Source organism: Hemitrygon akajei, chromosome 32 (assembly GCF_048418815.1).
Source record: "Hemitrygon akajei chromosome 32, sHemAka1.3, whole genome shotgun sequence".
In the NCBI taxonomy this organism is placed as follows: Eukaryota; Metazoa; Chordata; class Chondrichthyes; order Myliobatiformes; family Dasyatidae; genus Hemitrygon; species Hemitrygon akajei.
Window position 1 is genome coordinate 40,101,099 of NC_133155.1, and position 15,376 is coordinate 40,116,474.

At 45.3% G+C, this 15,376-nt stretch overlaps 1 protein-coding gene across 7 annotated transcripts in view; it reads left to right on the forward strand.

Annotated features, from left to right (window-relative positions):
- The window catches only part of LOC140719770 (uncharacterized), a 411,496-nt gene that overhangs the window by 187,839 nt on the left and 208,281 nt on the right, over window positions 1-15,376 (forward strand). The window lies entirely within an intron of this gene.

Here is a 15,376-nt window from a genome sequence, read left to right on the forward strand (position 1 = left end):
TTATGTTTACACATTTATTAAGGAAATCACTATTAACTAGATCTTGTGATTATAGTTAATTATTATTGAAGATGTACTTGAGAGAGCCCACAAGCAAAATCTTGGAGACTGGAAAAGCTGTGGCAGGGGCACTCCTCAGCCAGTTACATTAACCTAGCACCTGACGTTTCCAGTTTCCTTTTCTCTTTACTTCCTTACAGCAAAGGAGTTTGTGAGACCATGTTGTTTCACAGAGTAATTCCATTCCTCAGTAGCTTCTATTCTTCCCATATTCCCACCAACTGTCCTCAAATTCCACCACTGAGGGAAGATAAACATCACCCATCCCCAATACAGCTCGTCCTTGGGCTGTGGAGGGAAACGCTAGAAAAAACCCAAGGTTAGTACTGAACCCAGGACTCTGGAACAATGAGGCAGTAATCTTCCCACTTGGCCAATGTGTTGTCTTGCTGCTGTCCATTGTGGCTCTGTTGTTGTTCCCCTGTTACTCTCTCTTGTTGTGTTGCTGGTGTTCATTTTGCTGACAGCATCCACTGTTATTACTCTTGCTGCTGCTGTTGCTTTTTACAGGATCCTTGAACCATCTACCCCGAAATGTTGGGTGCCCTGTGATCCTGCTTTTACTCACTTAGATCTGACTTTGGAAGCAGGCAAAGTTATGTGCAAAGTGGCATAATGGGCACTTTAATTCTGTTGATATTCCAGAATGCAATTCAGACTTCTGTGCCCTTCTGGCCCTTTGAGCCACCCACCCCCTCACCCCAACAACCCCTATTAAACCCGATGATCCCTAACCTAATCATGGGACAATTCATAAAGATCAAGTAACCTACCCGCAGGACCCAAGGAAAACCCATGCATTTCACAAGTCACAAGCAGAGCAAATGCCAAGTCGTGATGTATCCAGAGAGAATGCTTTCTGTAGTGCATCAATTAGAACAATATAAGGGTTGATGGTGATGTGTCAAATATGGTTGGTACAGGACATGCTATTGGTGATGTTCACTCCTAGGAACTAGAAGCTTTCAACTCTCTTAACCAAGAACATATTTACTTCCCCCTTTCCCCCTTCCTGAAGTCAGTGACCTGCTCTTCTGCTTTGCTGACATTGAGGGAAAGTTTGATGTCACAACACCCATGTTACAAAGCTCTCCATCTCCTTCCTGTATTCCAAATCATTATTATTTGAAATACAGTCCACTATGCTGCTGTTGTCTGAAAATTTGTAGATGGAGTTAGAGAAGAGACTGGTCATGCAGTCGTGAGTGTACGGAGAGTAACTTAGAAACATAGGACACCTATAGCGCAATACAGGCCCTTCTGCCCACAATGCTGTGCTGAACATGTACTTACTTTAGAAATTACCTAGGAGTACCCGTAGCACTTTATTTTTCTAAGCCCCAATTTATCTAAGAGTAGAGTAGGGGCTGAAGATGCACCAGTGTTGAGAAGTTTGATCCATCTGTATTTGCGCACATGAATGGGGTTAAGGAAATAAGCTTTTGGACTTGGTGAATTGGAACAATCTTGGTAATTTGATTTCCATGTTTGCAATTACCATGGGGTTTTCTGAGGTCCATTAACATGAAGATGAGTTTTTCAGCTAACCAATGATTGACTTTGCAGAGACTGGCAATGTGCCCTGCCTTATTTTTATTTTAAAGAATAAGATTTGTAGAGATTCAGGATCTATGTATTCAACAGCTGCCAACAGACTCAGAGTTCCTTGTGCCAAGTAGGTGAGCTGGAATAGCTGGAGCTGTTGAAGGATGGACAGGAAGCTTCTGATCAATGTCACAGACTGATGAGCTTCAGATGTTCAAGTACTTACAGTTTAGAGAGGCTGGTGGTTAGTAAAGCTTTACCTTTTGTCAGGGTACATTCCAGATGGGCATGGATTCCAGGAAACATTTCCACATGTACAGAAGCCCCTGCCTGATCCATTATGTTCATCGTACATTTGCTCTGGTTCAGTCTAAACAGTTATATCTTCATGAATGTATTGGGGAATGAATGATTGTACGAGTACAGAGAGCAGGTTCCAGTCCACTTCTGTGGGTAGCTTCCTGCTGTGCTATGTGTAAGCAATACTTTGAACTTTCAAAGCTCATCATTGTTTCACTGGAAGCTATTTGAAGGCTGGTTCTTACTTACAACAAGGGTGTGAGTGAGAAAAGGAACCAAGGTGACCAAATTAGGTGAAGTTGGTAAAAAGTGTTCTCTAGCACCACACAAAAAATGCTGGAGGAACTCAGCAAGTCAGGAAGCATCTGTGGAAGAAAATGAGAGATTGATGTTTTTAGGACTTCATCTGATTAAAGGTCTTGGCCTGAAAAGTCAATTTTATTTCTTTTATCCATGTGCTTATCTAATAGTTTCTTAAGTGCCCCTAATGCATCTGCCTTTACCAGCACCACTGGCAGGATAGTCCTGCACCAGATGCTGTCGAGACCTGCTAAGTTCCTCCACTATTTTGTTTGTGGGAGACAGAGGTTAGATAGAGGGTGGAGACTTAAGGGGAGCAGGAACACCGAGCTGACTGACCACTCTCTGTGTGAAAAAAACCTTAACCTCTGGCATCATCCCTATACTTCCCTCCAATCATGTTCAATTATGCCCCATTATATTAGTCGTTTCCTCCTTGGGAAAAAGTTTCTGGCTATCCATTCTATCTATGCCTTGATCATCTTGTAGACTTCCATCGAGTTACCTCTCACTCATATTCATCTCAAAGAAAAAGGCTGTAGCTCACTTAACCTATCTTCATCAAACAAGCTCTTTAATACAAGGTCATCTTGGTAAATATCTGCATCCTCTATGAAGCTTCCACATCTTTCCTATAAATGAGGTGACTAGAAATTCAGATTCAGATTCAGTTTATTGTCATTTATAAACCACAAATACAATGCAGTTAAAAAATGAGACAACGTTTTCCAGAATGATATCACGAAAAAGCACAAAACAGACCACACAAGAAAAACCACATAACATTTGGTAATCCCCAATCCAGAGTCCGGAGAGGTTGCTGCGTATCGATATCGCGCTACCGTCTTAGCACTTTCCCTGGAAAGGAACTACAAACCCATCAGACAAAACTAAAGCTACAAGACCTACACAAAACCACATAGATTACATATAGTTATAGTTAACATATAGTTTCAACAATGCAGACAATACCATAATTGATAAAAGACTAACTGACAAAGACCACATAATTATAACACATAGTTTCAACAGTGTAAAGCAATACCGTAATCTGATAAAGAGCAGTCCATGGCACGGTTTAAAAGGAAGTCTCAAAGTCCAGACAGCCCATCATCTCACGCAGACGGTAGAAGGAAGAAAAACTCTTCCTGCCATGTGTGTCAGCGCCGCAGCTTGCCGATACAGCACTCTGGGGGCCCCGACGACAGCCAACTCTGAGTCCGTCCGAAAACTTCAAGCCTCCGACCAGCCCTCTGACACCGAGCACCATCTCTGCCGAGCGTTTCGACCCCAGCACTGGCCGCCGAGCAGCAGGCAAAGCCGAGGATTCGGGGTCTTCCTCCCGGAGATTTTTCCGATCGCACAGTAGCAGCGGCAGCGAAACAGGCATTTCAGAAGTTTCACCAGATGTTCCTCCGTGCTTCACCCATCCGTCTCCATCAAATCAGGATCGTACACGGCATCCTACTTGACAGATTACAGATATTCATTCCAAAGTGGCCGCAGCGCGCTGTCGCGCCGCCATCTTGCAAGGGCTCTCTATAGACACAATATTTCAAATGTGGTCTACCAGTCTTCTATAGAGCTACAACAATACACTGACCAATGATGGCCACCACACTATATGCCTTCTTAACCACTTGTGTGGCAATTTTGAGAGTTCTTTGGATGTGAACCCAAGATATCTCTGTTCCTCCACACTGCTCTGATCTGTAGTTCCGAGGTCAAGGGTGGATATGTAACAAGAGCAAGGGAGGGTCAGAGCCTGAGGGGTGGGATTGAGGTCTCAGATGCTTGTTCAAAGAGTCAGACTGTTTGGAGGGAGTGTGGGACACCTGTTCAGTGTTCAGGTTACCGTCATGAGGTCAGTCAGCTTCCACAGAACTATCAGATTGCAGAGGATGGAAGCAAACTATTCAACTCAGTCAGTTAGCTCGGTGTTCCTGCTCCCCTTGAGTCTCCACCCTCTATCTAACCTCTGTCTCCCACAAACAAAATAGTGGAGGAACTCAGCAGGTCTCGACAGCATCAGATTTCCTTGTGTAGGAGAATTTAAGTATTAGATGGAAGAGTTGTTCAGTTAATCTGGAACAGCCTGTCAGGTTACTGGCCAGAGGTGCAATGGGAAAGGCATGGGCACCAGCTGAGCAGATACTTGAAGTGTCCAACCCATAGTGTGTTTTGCAGAGGACTGGAAGGAGGGGCGGAGCTGTGCGGGGAAATATCAGACCTTGAGCATCTGCTGTGACAATGGAGACACACAAAGGGAGAATTTTGTACACAACAAAATGTGGAAAACTGTAAGAGTTGTAGAAGGGGACAGGTAGGGAATGATCAAACCAGCAAAAAGATTTAAGCAAGTATCTGAATTTTAAATGTGTGGTGCTGCAGTCCCAGTACTCCAGGGGGTGGATGAATGGGAAACTAGCAGCAGTTCAAAGGGGGTGCAAGGAACAAGGCTATTGGAAGAGTTTCAGCATAATACAGGTCTCCATAGCAGAGATATGAGAGATGAACAAAAAGATTCGAATGTAGATTTATTATCAAAGTATGTATGAAGTATACAACCATGAGATTCGTCTTCCCACAGGCAGCCATAAAACAAAGAAAACCATGAAATCACTTAAAAGAAAGATATATAACATATAACAATCACAGCACGGAAACAGGCCATTCTGGCCCTCCTAGTCCGTGCCGAACTCAATCTCTCCTAGTCCCACCTACCCGCACTCAGCCCATAACCCTCCACTCCTTTCCTGTCCATATACCTATCTAATTTTACCTTAAATGACACAACTGAACTGGCCTCTACTACTTCTACAGGAAGCTCATTCCACACAGCTATCACTCTCTGAGTAAAGAAGTACCCCCTCGTGTTACCCTTAAACTTTTGCCCCCTAACTCTCAAATCATGTCCTCTCGTTTGAATCTCCCCTACTCTCAATGGAAACAGCCTATTAACGTCAACTCTACCTATCCCTCTCAACATTTTAAATACCTCGATATTCAAACATCAAACATCACCCACCAATGCACAAAAAAAATTACGCGAACAGCAAAAAGAAACAAGTGAAAGACACAAAATCTAAAAAAAAACGCAACCCACATCGAAAGAGTTCGGGCATATTCAGTTCAATCTAGTGCTGTGCCATCCGTTATCTGTAGCCACCCTGATCAAAATCACATAAAATAACAAGAAACAAAAAAAAAGGAGCCACCAGAAACACATCGTAACATGAACTCGGGTTCAATCCACAAAGTGTGTCAATTAAACCTTGCCCAAGACCCAGGACTCCAGCACCACCCTCCGACAGCATCAAGGGAAAGAGAAAGACCATTCAAATGTTGGGACCTTTGGCTGGGAGCAGCGAGTGAGAGGGAGAGAAGGACTGTCACACACAGAAACTTTCCTCCGGCCATCCCAAGCAAGAGGCTGGTGGACGATGATGAACACCCAATCACATTCCATTTTCACCTCACGATTTCAGTCTTCCTTGTTTTAATTGGCAAGATCATTGAGAAATGGAGTTGATCAGTCAATCATGAGCTCAAATCCTGTCTCCGGGCTTCTTGGTCTCGAGGCTGCACGCTTTACTGGAAAGCTCACTTAACCCTGAGATATCAGCTGACTGTCAGGGCGCTGGAGCAGCGATCCAATTGCAGACCCAGTACTGTGCACACAGTGATATTAATTGAGTGACAAATCCTGAGGTGCAAGCAGAGATCAAAACATTCAGAGAAATCAAAAAACTAGAGTCAATATTCAGACAGGCAGAGTTCAGATATTAATGCTGAAAAGGCACAGGAAAACTCACTGGCACAATCTGGCAACAAATAAGTGAAAACACAGGACTGAAATACACTGAGCAATAAACAGAGAGGCAGATGATAGGTGGAGCACAATGAGACAGAAGTGGCAGCAAAACAGGTAATAATGAGAAGCAGACGAGAGACCAAGTACTCAGTAATACAGGGGCTGGAGTAGAGCAAGAGTGGGGACAGGAGCACATGGCAATACAAAACCACAGCTAGGGGGAAAACACACAAAAAGACAGTTCAACTGGAGATACTGACAGTACTCCCTCCCCCTTCTGTGGATGCCTCCTGGTGTCACAGCAGGTAGAGCTAGGTGCTGGTGATGAAAGTCTCTGATGAGAGAAAGCTTCAGGATGTTACAGGCAGGGACCCAGCACTTCTCCTCAGGACCGTAGCCCTCCCAGTCCACAAGGTACTGGAGGCCACAGCCCTGGCGAAAAACATCCAGCAGTCAACGCACTGTGAAGACCTCTGACCCATTGATGAGCTGTGGGGCAGGGGGGTTTGGGGACAGGACATAGGGGGTGGCTCATGAAAGGCTTGATGTGGGACACATGGAAGGTGGGATGAATGCAGCAGAGAGTGGAGGGGAGCTTGAGATGGACGACATGATGAAGATGACTTTACCAATGGGAAATGGGCTGATGAAGTGAGGGGCAAGCTTGCAGGAATCCACCTTTAGGGGCAAGTCTCGGGTTGAAAGCCACACACGCTGTGTCTAGCAGTAATGTGGGGCCTTGGAGCAATGGTGGTCAGCTTGACGCTTGAACCTCGCAGAGGCTCAGAGAAGGGCAGAGTGAGTGTGCCTCCACATCCGCTGACAATGGCGGATGAATGCCTCAGCAGATGGAATGCCAACCTCTTCCTGGGCAGGAGACAGTGGAGGTGGTAGCCAAGGCAGCACTCAAAAGGGGACAGACCAGTGGATGAGGATGGATGAGAATTTATGGCGTTCTTGGCTCAGGGTAACTGCCAACTCAACGCAGAGGGTTTCTGGGAGACCAGACACTGCAATATTGTCTCTAGCTGTTGGTTGGCCCGCTCGGTCTAGCCATTGGTCTGTGGGTAGAATCCTGAAGACAGACTCACGGAGGCACCCAGAAGATTACAGAATGCTCTCCAGAAGCTGGTTGTGAATTGAGAGCCCCTGTCTGACACAAAATCTACAGGTAAACTATGTAATTTAAAAACATACAGTACTAGTAATTTGGCTGTTTCTTTGGCAGAGGGGAGTTCAGGTAAAGGAATGAAGTGTACAGACTTGGAGAAACGATCAACTACTGTGAGAATGGTGGTGTTACCATCTGATGGGGGAAGACCGGTGACAAAATCTAGGGCAATGTGGGACCAGGGTCTCTTAGGGATAGACAGGGGTTGTAACAGACCAGTGGGCGACCGGTTAGAGTTCTTGCCTTGAGCACAGACCGAGCAGGCTGAGACAAAGTTGTGGATGTCATCTCCCATGGAGGGCCACCAGAACCACCGACTGATGAAGGCCTGAGTACGCTTGGTTCCATAGTGACAGGATAACCGGGAAGAATGACCCCACTGCAATACCTGTGAGCAGACAGAGCTGGGAACATGAACATGGTTAGTGGGGTTTGACTAGGGGCTGCCTCGCTCTGTTGAGTAGCTTGAACCATAGATTCAATGTCCCATTGTGCTGCACCCACAAGACAGTGAGCAGGGAGGATGACATCGGGCACCTCAGGGGTCTAAAAGGAAGGAAATCTTCAGGAGAGGGCATCAGGTTTTCGATCCTTGGATCTATGGTGGAAGGACAGTAAAACTGAATATTGAAAAAAAACAGGGACCAATGAGCTTGATGGAAGTTGAGACGCTTGGCCGTACGGATATATTCCAGATTCTTGTGATCAGTCCCAGACTAAGAATGGCACCTTTACTCCCTCCAGCCAATGCCTCCACTCCTCTAGAGCTAGTTTCACAGCCAGCAGCTCCCGGTTTCCGACATTGTAATTCCTCTCCATGGGAGTGAGGCGTTGAGAGAAGGCGGCGCAGGGGTGTAACTTATCATCCTTGGCCAAGCGCTGAGAGAGAACAGCTCCTACACCAATGACAGAGGCATCCACCTCCACAATGAATTGCCGGTCGGTGTCGGGTTGAATCAGGATGGGGGCAGATGTGAAACATTCCTTCAGGTCAGAGAATGCTTTTTCAGCAGCAGGGGACCAAAGAATCTGACAGCCGATGAGTTAAGAACAGTGAGTGGTACGGCCAGTGTACTGTAATTTCTGATGAAGCAGCGATAGAAGTTAGCAAAGCCCAAGAAGCGTTGCAACTCCCGACGAGTCGAGGGTTCGGGCCATTTGACCACTGCCTTGACCTTCTGTTGATCCATCTGAATGGAACCGCCTGAAATTACATACCCCAGGAAGGTGACTGTATTGTGATGAAACTCATTTCTCAGCCTTCACAAAAAGCTGGTTCTCCAGAAGGTGCTGGAGAACTCTGCAGACATGACCTGTCTGTACAGCAAGGGACTTAGAAAAAAATCAAAATGTCATCGAAATACACAAAAACAAGTTGGTTCAGCATGTTTCTGAGAACATCATTTACCAGGGCTTGGAAGATGGCGGGGGCATTGGTGAGACCAAATGGTATGACCAGATACTCATAATGGCCTGAGGTGGTGTTGAAGGTCGTCTTCCACTCGTCCCCTTCACAGATGCGGACAAGATGGCAGGTGTTACAGAGATCAAGCTTGGTGAAAACTGAGGCTCCTTGTAGTAATTCAGATTCCGAGGTCATGAGCGGAAGAGGGTAATGGTTCTTAACAGTGACTTCATTCAGTTCGCAGTAATCAATGTCTTGTCCATACTGCACCAACTGCCACCACTGGGCTATAATGCATGGACACAAGGAGCCGTCCTTCTTTTCAATAAAGAAAAAACCAGCCCCAGCAGGGAGGAAGATGGCCAGATGATGCCTGCAATCAGGGACTCTTGAATGTACTTACTCATGTCTTCAGTTTCAGGTACGAACAAAGAATACAGGCAGCCCCTTGGGGGAGATGTGCCAGGCAAGAGCTCAATGGCACAATCATATGGACAATGAGGCGGCAGGGAAGTGGCCCGAGACTTGCTGAACACAGCCTTGAGGTCCATGTATACAGGAGGGATGACACTAAGGTCTGGAAATTCCTCGGGGGGGATCAAAGCTTGGAGACAAGGGGATTTGAGCTTGGTGGAGGCAGTAGGAATGACAGAATGGGCTCCAGCCTAAAATCTTGTAACTGAGCCAGTCAATGTGGCGGTTGTGTTTAACTAACCAGGGATGGTCCAGGACGTTGGGAGCTTGAGGAGAGTCAATAACATAAAGGGTTAACTTCACAATGGTTGCCAGATAAACTGAGACTCACCGGGGCCATGACATGGGTGATGTTAGCCAGTCTCTGACTGTTCAAGGCGTTGGCTACCAATGTTGACTGGAGAGCAGATGTAGGTAATCCCTATTGGGTAGCCAACCCTAACCCCTCCACACCAGAATCGACCAAGACAGAGACTGCTCACCATTGGATGCCCCACTCCAGAGAAGCAGGTATGAGAGTGAGGGGCATCGAAGAGGGCTCCTCGTCCTACTGGTGAGCGATTGGCTTTTACTGGGCAGGCAGAGATGAAGTGGCCTGCTTGGCCACAGTGCGGACAGGAGTGGGTGCTGATTCTCATTTGTGTTTCAGTCAGCGTCAGGCGGGTACAGTCAACCTTCATAGCTTTGGGCTCTGGAATGGGAATTGTAGATAGGGGCAAATGGCAGGGCAATGTAAACTGACAAGGAGCTTGGAACTCACCCAGTGCCCCCAGGGACCCTCTGGAAACCCTCCCTCTGCAGCTCTGCTGAAGGCGAACATCAATATGATTGGCCAAATTCACCAGGGCTTCAAAGGTGACAGGAAGGTCCTGGGTGACCAGCTCATCTTTGATGTCTTCGGAGAGGCCATTGAGGAAGGTGTCGTACTGTGTCTCCGAGATCTAGCCACTGGAGCTGGCTAGGGTCTGGAACTCTATGGTGTAATCTGACACAGATCTGCACCCCGGTGCATGTGCAGCGTTTCACGGGCAGCCTCTTTCCATTGTTTGGAGCCATTAAACACTTTTCTCATTTCCTCAGAAAATAACTGAAAACTAATGCAGAAAGGTGAGCCTGCCTCCCAGACAGCTGTTCCTCATTCTCTCACCCGACCGGACAGTTGGGTGATGACGTAGGCTACCTTGGCTCAATCAGTCAGAAATGTTGTAGGTTGCAATTCAAAAATGAGGGTGCACTGGGAAAGAAAAGAGCAGCAGGTACTCTGGGCTCAACTGAGTACTTTTCTGGAGGAGACAGACGGGGCTCTTAGGCGAGAGGAACATGTGAGGACGCGGAGGACAGGGCGGAAGATGCAGTTGCAGAATGTTGATGGGCACTCTGGGACAGCTAGAGTGACTGAGTCTGGGCCACAAGATCAGATACATTGGCAGAAAGTGACTCCACTGCCCTGAACATGGAGTCCAGCTGGTTCTGGAGTCTCCCCAGCATCACTCCCTGTTGTTCCAGGACAGCTCTCAGGCAACCAGGGTCTGCTGGATCCATTCTGGCCAGATTGTAATGTCAGGACACTGGAGCAGGGATCCAATCACAGACCCAGTACTGTGCACACAGTGATATTAATTGAGTAACAAATCCCGAGGTGCAAACAAAATCATCATCAAAGTTCAGGCAGAGATCAAAACATCCAGAGAAACCCAAAAACCAGAATCAGGAAACAGGCAGAGTCAATATTTGGACAGACAAGAGTTCAGGTACAAATGCTGGAAAGGCTCAGAACAACTAACTGGCACAATCTGGCAATAAACAGGTGAAAACACAGGACTGAAATACACTGAGCAATAAACAGAGAGGCAGATGATAGGTGGAGCACAATGAGACACAGTGGCAGCAATGCAGGTAATAATGAGAAGTAGATGAGAGACCAAGTACTCAGTAATACAGGGGCTGGAGTAGAGCAGGAGCGGGGCTGGAACATGGCAATACAAAACCACAGACTGATGGCTGGGGGAAAACACACAAAAAGACGAAGTTCAACTGGAGGTACTGGCAATAAACAGAAAGAATGTGGAGATAGAAGCTTTGTTCAAGGTCAGATAAAAGTTAAGCCAGTGGTCAGGCCATTTCCAACTGAGAGAGTGAGTGCTTAGATGGACAAGGAGTGGGAGGCAAGGTCTGTAATATGAGAGGATTGAGTTTGTGGCAGGTAAAGGGGCCGTGGCTTCAAGTTCTGTGCTGATGATACAACCATTGTTGGTAGAATCTCAGATGGAGACAAAAGGGTGTACAGGAGTGAAATAATCCAGCCATACGACTGGGGTCACACCAACAGCCTTGTACTCAACATCAGTAAGTTGAAAGTGCTGATCGTGAACTTCAGGAAGGGTAAGACGAGAGAACACGAACCAATCCTCATAGATGGAACAAAAGTGGAGAGAGTGAGCAGTTTTCAGTTCCTGGGTGTCAAGATCTTTGTTCCCATCATATCAATGTAGCTATAAAGAAGGCAAGACAGCAGCTATATTTTATTAAAAGTTTGAAGAGATTTAGTTTGTCGCCTAAAACACTGAGGCTTCTATAGATAACAACACACACAAAATGCTGGCAGAACACAGCAGGCCAGGCAGCATCTATAAGGAGGAGCACTGTTGACGTTTCAGGCCGAGACTTCGTTAGTCCTGACGAAGGGTCTCGGCCTGAAACATCGACAGTGCTTCCTCTTATAGATGCTGCCTAGCCTGCTGTGTTCTGCCAGCATTTTGTGTGTGTTATTTGAATTTCCAGCATCTGCAGATTTCCTCATGTAAGCTTCTGTAGATGTACTGTGTGCTGTGCTGTCTCAGTGACTGCACAAAACCAAAAGAAGCTACAGAATGTTGTAAAATACTCAGCTCCATCTTGGGTTCTAGCCACTGTGGTATCCAAGATATCTTCAAGGAGTGGTGCCTCAGAAAGGCACTGCCCATTATTAAGGACCTGTATCACCTATGGCATGCTCTTTTCTCATTGTTACCATCGGGAAGAAGGTACAGAAGCCTGAAGGCAACACAGCAATTCAGGAATAGTTTCTTCCCTTCTGCCATCCAATTCCTAAATGGGCATTGAATCCATGAATACTACCTCACTTTTTTTTCTATATTTTATTTCTGTTTTTTTGCACTAATTTTAATCTATTTAATATACTTAGGTAATTGATTTACTTATTTTTTCTTTCTATATTATCACGTAGTGCATTCTACTGATGCTAAGTTAACAAATTTCATGACACATGCTGGTGATAATAAACCTGATTCTGATTCTGAAAAATTATAGCTCTTTGGAACACCCTCCTGGAATTTCTAGTGACTGTCTTACAGGAATGGTTCTAATTATGGCCTATACCACAGAAACATTTGAATAAACCATCATAATGTCACAGAGTTGTCAGGGGTAAGTTTTTTACGTAGAGAGTGGTGAGTGTGTGGAATGGGCTGCCTGCGACAGTGGTGGAGGGGGATACGATAGGGTCTTTTAAGAGACTCCTGGAGAGGTACATGGAGCTCAGAAAAATAAAGGGCTATGGGTAACCCTAGGTAATTTCTAAGGTAACAACATGTTCTGCACAGCTTTGGGGGCTGAAAGGCCTGCATTGTTCTGTAGGTTTTCCATGTTTCTAACACTCTGGGACTAACATGAGTTTGAACAAGATATGTCCTACCTGAGAGAGGAAGAAGTTTCTTCTTGGGTGATGAACTCCAGTCATGGCTCCTTGTATACACACCCTTTTAAACAGATTAAAAGCATTGATGGCAAATATTCTGATTTCCAAAACCTGTTTATAAATTTGGCAGTAAGAAGGCACTAATGAAATCGGGGAATCTTCAATGGCAAGGATACTGAGTACAAAAAAAGCAAGTTGGAGCTGGAAATGTTCCCAAAGCTGTTATTTTTAGCTGCTCTGGAGAGATGTTATAGTACAGTCTTAAGTGAGTTTGACTTGGCTGGATATACATGATGTAAAGGTATCTGTAACACCAACCATTTTCCTTTTACTTATATACCACTATTTTTATTCAAGTTTAGTTGAAACCTGATCCAAGTAAAATCCCAGTGAGAAACTCCTAGCTCTCATAAATCCTCAAGTTGCTTCATCAGCATCAGCTTGATGCTGAGCCTTGTGTCTTCAGAATTTTTTGATTTAGACTTTATCAGGTAAATCTGCACTATAAAATCCTAAGTATATTAATTCATATCATACCAAGTATATTTTTTTCATTCATTGAAATATCTTCCCCACCCTGTCAGAAGGAGGGCAACTTCCTGAGGTCAGATCTCTACGACTGTCATATCTGTTGCTCTTCAGTGTCCCTTCCTCTTTCTTACTCATTAGGAAGTCCACCTTAATTGGAAGCTAGTTGGATATCAGAGTTTGATGTGTTGGGTAGAGTGAGATCAAACCCAATGCTTTGCCTTGGAATTTTCAGGGATAATATGTACCACAAGTTCGTGGTGGAATTTCTAGAGGGGAGAAGTTTTCGGCCTTTACCCAAATATTTTATGATGAGCAAATAATTACCTAGGCTTACCCATAGCCCTCTATTTTTCTAAGCTCCATGTACCTATCCAAGAGTCCCTTAAAAGACCCTATCGTATCCGCCTCCACCACCATTGCCAACAGCCCATTCCACGCACACACCACTCCGCGTGAAAAAACTTATCCCTGACATCTCCTCTGTACCTACTTCCAATCACCGTAAAACTGTGCCCTCTCATACTAGCCATTTTATCCTTGGGAAAAAGCCTCTGACTATCCACATGACAAATGCCTCCCATCATCTTATACCCCTCTATCAGGTCACCTCTCATCCTCCGTCACTCCAAGTAGAAAAGACCAAGTTCACTCAACCTATTCTCATTAAGGCATGCTCCTCAATCCAGACAACATCCTTGTAAATCTCCTCTGCACCCTTTCTATGTTTTCCACATCCTTCCTGTAGTGAGGTGACCAGAACTAAGCACAGTACTTCAAGTGGGGTCTGACCAGGTTCCTATATAGCTGTAACATTACCTCTCTGCTCTTGAACTCAATTCCACAGTTGATGAAGGCCAATATACCGTATGCCTTCTTAACCACACAGTCGACCTGTGCAGCGGCTTTGAATGTCCTAAAGATTGCCGTTAACATATGTGAAATGCATACACCAGCCAAAACTAAGGAGGAACATGGTCCAAAGAAACATAAAGCACACAGCTTTCCCGTGTCCCTAATCTTGAGCAAGTTGTACAAACTCAGGCTGTAGGAGCGACACCTCATATTCCATCTAACCCAATGGCATGAACATGGATTTCTCTAACTTTTGGTAATTTCTCCCCCTCACCCTTCTCTCTTTTTTTCTGGCTCCCCACTTACCCATTTCCTTCTCACCTGCCCATCACCTCCCCCTAGTCCCCTCTTCAATCTCTTTCTTCATGGTCACTGACTTCTCCTATTTGATTCCTTCTTGTTTGGCCCTTTACCTTTCCCACTTATCACCTCCCAGCTTCTTTCTTCATCTTCTATTCCTGTCACACATCTATTTCCCCTTCACTTAATTTCATATAACCATATAACAATCACAGCACGGAAACAGGCCATGTCGGCCTTTCTAGTCCATGCTGAACACTTACTCTCACCTAGTCCCACTGACCTGCACTCAGCCCATAACCCTCCATTCCTTTCCTGTCCATATACCTATCCAATTTTACTTTGAATGACAATATCAAACCTGCTTCTACCACTTCTACTGGAAGCTCGTTCCACACAGCTACCACTCTCTGAGTGAAGAAATTCCCCCTCGTGTTACCCCTAAACTTTTGCCTCCTAACTCTCAACTCATGTCCTCTTGTTTGAATCTCCCCTACTCAATGGAAAAAGCCTATCCACATCAACTCAATCTATCCCCCTCATAATTTTAAATACCTCTATCAAGTCCCCCCTCAACCTTCTACGCTACAAAGAGTAAAGACCTACCGTAATTTGTTCAGCCTTTCTCTGAAACCCAGGTAACATTCGAGTAAATCTCCTCTGTACTCTAATTTGTTGACATCTTTCCTATAATTCGGTGACTGGAACTGTACACAATACTCCAAATTTGGCCTCACCAATGCCTTGTACAATTTCAACATCACATCCCAACTCAATGCTCTGATTTATAAAGGCCAGCATACCTAAAATTTTCTTCACCACCCAATCCACATGAGATTCCACCTTCAGGAAACTATGCACCATTATTCCTAGATCACTCTGTTCTACTGCATTCCTCAATGTCCTACCATTTACCATGTATGTCCT